General features: G+C 33.0%; 1 non-coding gene across 1 annotated transcript; it reads left to right on the top strand.

Annotated features, from left to right (window-relative positions):
* Nucleotides 1-2,184: 2,184 nt before the first annotated feature.
* On the top strand, nucleotides 2,185-2,372 carry LOC127542183 (U2 spliceosomal RNA). The gene has a single exon (XR_007948574.1). It is a non-coding gene; the product is annotated as a U2 spliceosomal RNA (small nuclear RNA).
* The last annotated feature ends 3,971 nt before the right edge of the window (nucleotides 2,373-6,343 follow it).

The following is a 6,343-nucleotide window of genomic DNA, read 5'->3' as shown; positions in this document are numbered from 1 at the left end:
AGCACATTTCTTTTTTTTTTTTTCTTTTTAAACTGACATTTATTGAATATCTAGAAGTATACAAACCAAAATTGGGTATCAAAGTGCCCTCATATAGGTCTTGTTATTTTCTTTTTCAAAAATTGCCAGGGTTTTTGTAGGACATATAAAATTCAGTTTTCTCAGGTTGACTTTTTTTTAATACTACAGCTATAGCCTGCCATTCTAGTCTTATTTCATAGTACTTCCTTATATACACAGCAATGTTCCTTTCAAACTAGACTACCAGATGTTAATTCAAGTTTACATGTCTCATTTCATGGACTTTATTCTGATACTTTCCCTTTCCTGGAATATATTCTTTGTTCATCCTTGCCTCTTAGAATCCTTAGCATCCTTCTAAGCCTGTGCTTAAATGTCATCTCATGTGGGAAATCTTTTGAAGTTCCCCAGGTCTCAGGGTTCTCTATCTTTCTAATCAAGTTTCCTTTTTTACTTGTGAGTAAAATTAAAAAAAAATATTTTCTTTCTTATTATGAACCCCACAACCTTGAGTATTTCAAAATAGAAAGAAGAAAAATGATTTGATTTGATTCTATATTGATATTCCAGTTTTTAAAGCCTCTGTTAAATTTGAAATAATAGTAATAAACATTTCAATATTTCTATTTAAAGTCTTCTCTCTTCTGTGTATTTTAAAATGTTTCACAGAAATTATTCATTTATTGTTGTTGTTGTTGCTATCAAATTTCAAAATTTATCCAACATATTGGGAAATTATGTACAAATTGATTGTTCCTAATGTAATTAGTGGAATGGAAATAACCAGGATTCATCACCAGAATGGAGAAAGTTGGATGATCAAAAAGAAATGTATGGCATTAGGAATGAATTGAATTTTAGTAAAGAACTGAGACGGGATTATTAATTTATTTTATGGCCACATGCATGTTTTTTGTCTTCATTATAAATTCATAAATTATATTTTAAAATCACAAGTAAATTATATATGTGCAGCTATATGTATTTGTGACATCCATCATTGTCATTTTAAGCCCTTTTCATTTCATTGACTTCTACAATATTCTTCTCTATGTTTGATATAGGTGTGATGACCTACATGGTATTGCCAATTTATATTTCCTAATATGTAGCTTGATCATTAATTATATTTCATACATTAAGATATTTTTCCATCTGTACATTTTATCATTATTGAGTATATGTTCATTTAAAAAATCATGGAAGGAAACACTGTGGAGCTAAAAATACCTGTAAATCTGTACACCTTTTTAAAAAGGATTGATTGAAGGTAAAATATCTGTTATGTTCTCCATTATATATGTATGCATGTGTATATACACACACATATCTATTCTATACACAGACACACACACACACACACAAACATATGCAAACATTGATTGGATTTTTGGAACAGGGAACTGGAGCTTTCTCCTATGTAGAGATCTATAATTCTTCCTCCCAGCCCAGTCCACCTCTTGACAAATAACCTAATTTTGAGACCTCATCTAAACAAAACAACTTCTCTCGAGTCACTCAAGAAACATTGATTGACCAGCCGGCCATGGTCTGGGTTAAATGCTACTGATTAAATGAGGGGCAAAACACAGTTGCTGCTCTTGAGGATTTTGATGAAAACTTGCCTTAGATACTTTCAGTCTTTTCTGTCAATATCTGTGTTTATGGATTGGAAATCTGGTAGGTCACCCAGCCAAAGACTAGATGTGAAATGGGTTATTGAAAAGGGAGCTGGAGTAGCTTGTTCTTAATGTGTTTTACTTGCCCAGGAATATTTCATCATCAATAAGTTACTATGTCTGTGTCGTATGGCTTCCCATGAAGGCAATTTGGCTCAATTCCTGCTATGTGGATTTCTCTTTTGGAGGCCCTCAAAGAAGGGAAATTTGAAGTGTGTAAGGAAGGGAGTAGAGCTATGCAATGCTGAGCAAAACGGTAGGCAGGGGATTCTGGGTGGCAGGAAAGTGTTTTGCCCAAGAAAGAGCTAAAAAACTGATAAAGGACAGTAGGCAATGATCTGGTTCAGTAAATGTACAAGGCTGGAAACTGTTTTTATGGTGAAAGAAGTAGTTGAAGGCAGTTGAGACTTAGTCAAAGGTTTTATAGGGTGTGAATGGAAAGGGGTGTTCAAGAAAGGTAGGGAGAGTAGGAAGGATGTTGTTTATCTCTTCTCATTCTTCCAGGGAAGACCAAGTGTAGGATCTGTTCCTGCAAGTTTAACATGCCCATGTCCATATGAGGACAACATAACAAATGAATTTATGAAGTCAGGAGATGGAACAGGAGCTTGCTCCATCCACTCCATGCATTGACTCAGCATTGTAGCGCTTCCAAGAATGGGAGTTCTCTTTGGGGAACTACTCTCCATGTAAAAGAGCTACATTTAGAGTTTGTGAGCTGGGGATGTATTTTGAAAATGAATATAAGTTTCTTGATTTTTTTCCTTTTTTGCTGAATTTACCTCAAGCACACAAACAGTACTTTTCATAGGATAATTGCTTAATAAAAATGCATTTTATTTATTTTTTACATATTCTAAACCAAATTAGTCCTACAATAGAGGATAAGAGTATCCATTTGTATATGTATACCTTCATCCATCTTATACTTAAATATTCACATTTGCTCTTTATTTCCCCCTGTAATATTTCTCTGTACATCTCTATTATGCCCAGGATTCTCTTTATCTTGTATGAACAATTCCAAACTTGAAAATAACACCTTATAAGTACCCTCTGTCCCTGGAACTCCATCCCTCTCATTAAAGAGAACAGAAAGCACTTTTGAACTTCTCATTTAAGGGAACTTTGCTTTAAGGAATTTCCATTTAAGAATTTCTTTTTAAGGAACAAGTTTAGGTCAGCTACCTCTTCATTTTCCAGCTCTAATCCTTTGTCCTCCCTCATCCTCTTCTGATCCACTTCTCTGCTTCCTTTGCAATCTTCAGCAGCCACATGAAGAAAAGGAACTGCTTTTCGCCTAACTTTGTATCCTCAGTCTTTAGCACAATGCCTGGCAGTTAGCTTGAAAATATTTATTGACAAAAAATCAGTATTTAACTCTAGTATTCCCTCAGTGCTGTTATATGACTATAAATCATAAAATAGCAATTATCTTGGTAGACTAAAACAATCAGTCTTTATCCTTCACAATGCAATAGTAGGTTTGCTGAAAAGAAAAGTAAAACTGATGGATATGGGACTTCTCTTTGTTCTACCATGTGTACTTTTTTATAGACCCCCTCCAAAGTGAACAAAAGCTGGCATAAATAAGACTAATTTAGTATAACCCTTAAACCCCTATCCCTCAAATACAATAATTATTCATTGCCAGATCATTTAAGAGAATAGATAAGATAGTGAAAACAAAATAAGGTATGGTGAAGAATATTGGGCTTTTAATTTGGTATAGTTGTGTTCAAATATTACACCTGGGTATTTAAATCCTACATGATCTTGGAGACGTCAGTTAACCATTCTGGTTTACTTTTGCATAAAATGAGGAGGTTGTATTAGATGGTCTCTTAAGTTGGTTGTATCCATGGTTGTATGATCCTATTCAGTACAATTAGTGACTGGTTTGTGTCACTGCACCAAGAATCCTGGGCCTTATTCATTAACTGAGCAATGCCCCTTTGATCTCCAGTAGAAATGAAATCATCAGAGTCCTTCCAAAATGCTTTCCAATGCCAGTGATTTTTGGCTGTACAATCAAGGAACTGATCTCATAATGAGTAAGTCTATGATTCAAATACAAAATGAAACTGGACATTACTTATTGCTGTACAGTGTTTGGTTGATACTGCTACTTATTTGGGCTAATACAGAGCTGAATTTTTCGAACTGATTAGAGCTTGTAAACCAAGTCGAGCCTTTCCCAAGGACTGAATTTGGAAATCGCCTTGCCAAAAACCTAATGGCATTTATGGAGGCAGCAATTGTCACTTATTGTAGAACAGTATGAAAAAATGATTACTCATCTTTCTGTAACTTCTATATGTCTAGGAAAATAGGGGTTCCTAATACTACAAAACCTTTTCCTAGCCTCTATGCATCCTTCACCATTTGGGAGAAGATACTGTAGTTTGGCTGCTCTAGAAGACGATCTTTGGGAATCTTCTCAATCCAGAACCTGCTGACATTTATGATCATATTATGTAATGTTTATGCTTTAAGCCAGAACTGATTCTACATTTATATTCCATGGTGCTAAGTACACAGTAGTTGCTTTATAAATGGTTTTTTTTTTTTTTTAACTAAATGACTAATTCTCCAATGTTACCAGGTTTCTTGCTGTCAAGGATCCGTTCAGGACTTCAGAAGCAAACTTCATATCCTAAGCTTCCTCTGGGTTTGTGTCATACTCTGACAGCTTGGCAAAAAACAAATAAACAGGGCTAAGTATGAGTTCAGTCAAGAAGTACTGTGTCATAGTGGAATGAGTGCTAACCTCAATTTCAAATAGAACTGGATTTAAATCTTGGCTCTGGCACTTTTTGTTTGTATGCCCTTGCCAGTTTGCATAACCTTTCAGTGCTTTGAACAATTAATGGGAAGCAACCAAAATCTTGTATAATAAAATTTAAAAAGAGCTGGGGGAGGATCAGCAAAACTAACCAATATATCAAAAATCTGATATTTTTATTCAGTGTTTCATACCCATAGTTCAAAACCTCTGTGAATAAATGTGAGAGATGCCCTGTCGTATTTCTTCTTTGGGCCCAAGTTTGGTCATTATTATTACATAAAATGTAGTTCCGATTTCCTTGCTTCCATATAAATCATGATTACTATTGTGTATATTGTTTTCTTGTTTATTTTTTTCTTCACTTTTTATCAGCTCACATGTCTGATAATGAGTTTTTGCATTACAGCACAGAAATCGTGTTTTACATTTGTGGCTTATTTAGCTATTCACTACTCCATGGGCAGCAGTATGTTCTTTACTAGCATATGAATATAAATATGCAGCCTTTCCTTTTTACTTAACTATAGAAAAGCTGAGTGAAAAGTATAAATAATTTACTAATTCTCTTAACATTTAAATTGTTTTCAAGAAATGACAGGCCAATTTACAGATTCACTAACTAACTAATGTTTTAGTGTGTTTTTCTTTCACTCCCATAGTAATGGCTATTCTTATTTTTTTTTACCAAATTGCTAAATATGAGGTAAAAGATCAGTTGATTTATTGTGCTTATCATTATTACATATTCTTAATAACTTGGAACATTGTTTCATAAGATTCAATTTTTCTATTCTTTTGAGAACAATTTATCATTATTCTTTGACCACATTTATAGAAGAGATAGTTTTTCTTAATTTTCCATACAGCTTGGATATCAGACCATAATAATTAATTTTAACATATTATGTTATGTAGCATAAAGTATGTATCCATATATATTCTTAGATGACTACATGTTTTCTTGTCCTAGTTGCATTCACGTTCATACATTTTCATTTTCATGTACTTAAAGTTATCCTTTGCAATGATCTCTATACTGTGGTTGTTTAAGAATTAACTCCCTAAACATAATAGTAAAAGTTACCAGGTCTATTTGTTTTTTGAAATAGCATGAATTTTAATAGTCTGACCATTTCTATTTTATGGTTTGTACAGTATAAAATTCTAATTTCTTTCAGGTTCCTCAGAAATGTTTGGATATTTAGAAAGTTTTTTCCTACATAATTTATGTTTGGAGTGTTTTGTTAAATTACTTTTGATTTTCCTTGCCTAGTCTGTTTCATGGACTTTTCTATTTTAAGCATTACTAAGTAGCTTTGGTAATTAGTACTTTTAAACTGTTAATTGTATTATCTATTTGTCGTTTAATTTCTTTAAGCTTTATCAATCTTTTAAAATATTGACCAATGATAAGTGTGAAAGATTGCCATAGAGCTAGCCAAAGAATATCCTGGACAACATAAAAACTTCTTTAAAACAATGTTCAGATTAGAAATCATAAGATACTTAATGTAGGATTTTATAAATTTGCCAAGCACTTGACATACATTACTTCAGTTAATCTTCTGAAGAATTCTATGGTATATGTAATAGAAATAATGTGATCTCCTGTCTTCAGCTTCTTCATCTGCAAGATTCAAGGATTGTAGCAGATGAATTTGAAGTTTCTTTCAGGTTTAAATCCCTTCACCTTGTGATGTGTAAGAGAAACCATCCCGATCTACACTCCCCAGAATTTTCCTTAAACCATGACTCAAAAAAAGTCAGTCTATCATTCATCTTTATATAAATTATGAAAATTCTGAAAAGCAAGTTGATAAAAACTAAACATTAAATAGGTGACAATTTAATCTAG

This window comes from Antechinus flavipes, chromosome 6 (assembly GCF_016432865.1).
Source record: "Antechinus flavipes isolate AdamAnt ecotype Samford, QLD, Australia chromosome 6, AdamAnt_v2, whole genome shotgun sequence".
Taxonomy (NCBI): domain Eukaryota; kingdom Metazoa; phylum Chordata; class Mammalia; order Dasyuromorphia; family Dasyuridae; genus Antechinus; species Antechinus flavipes.
Note: the sequence above shows the minus strand (reverse complement) of the source record. Positions and strands in the feature narration are given on the sequence as shown.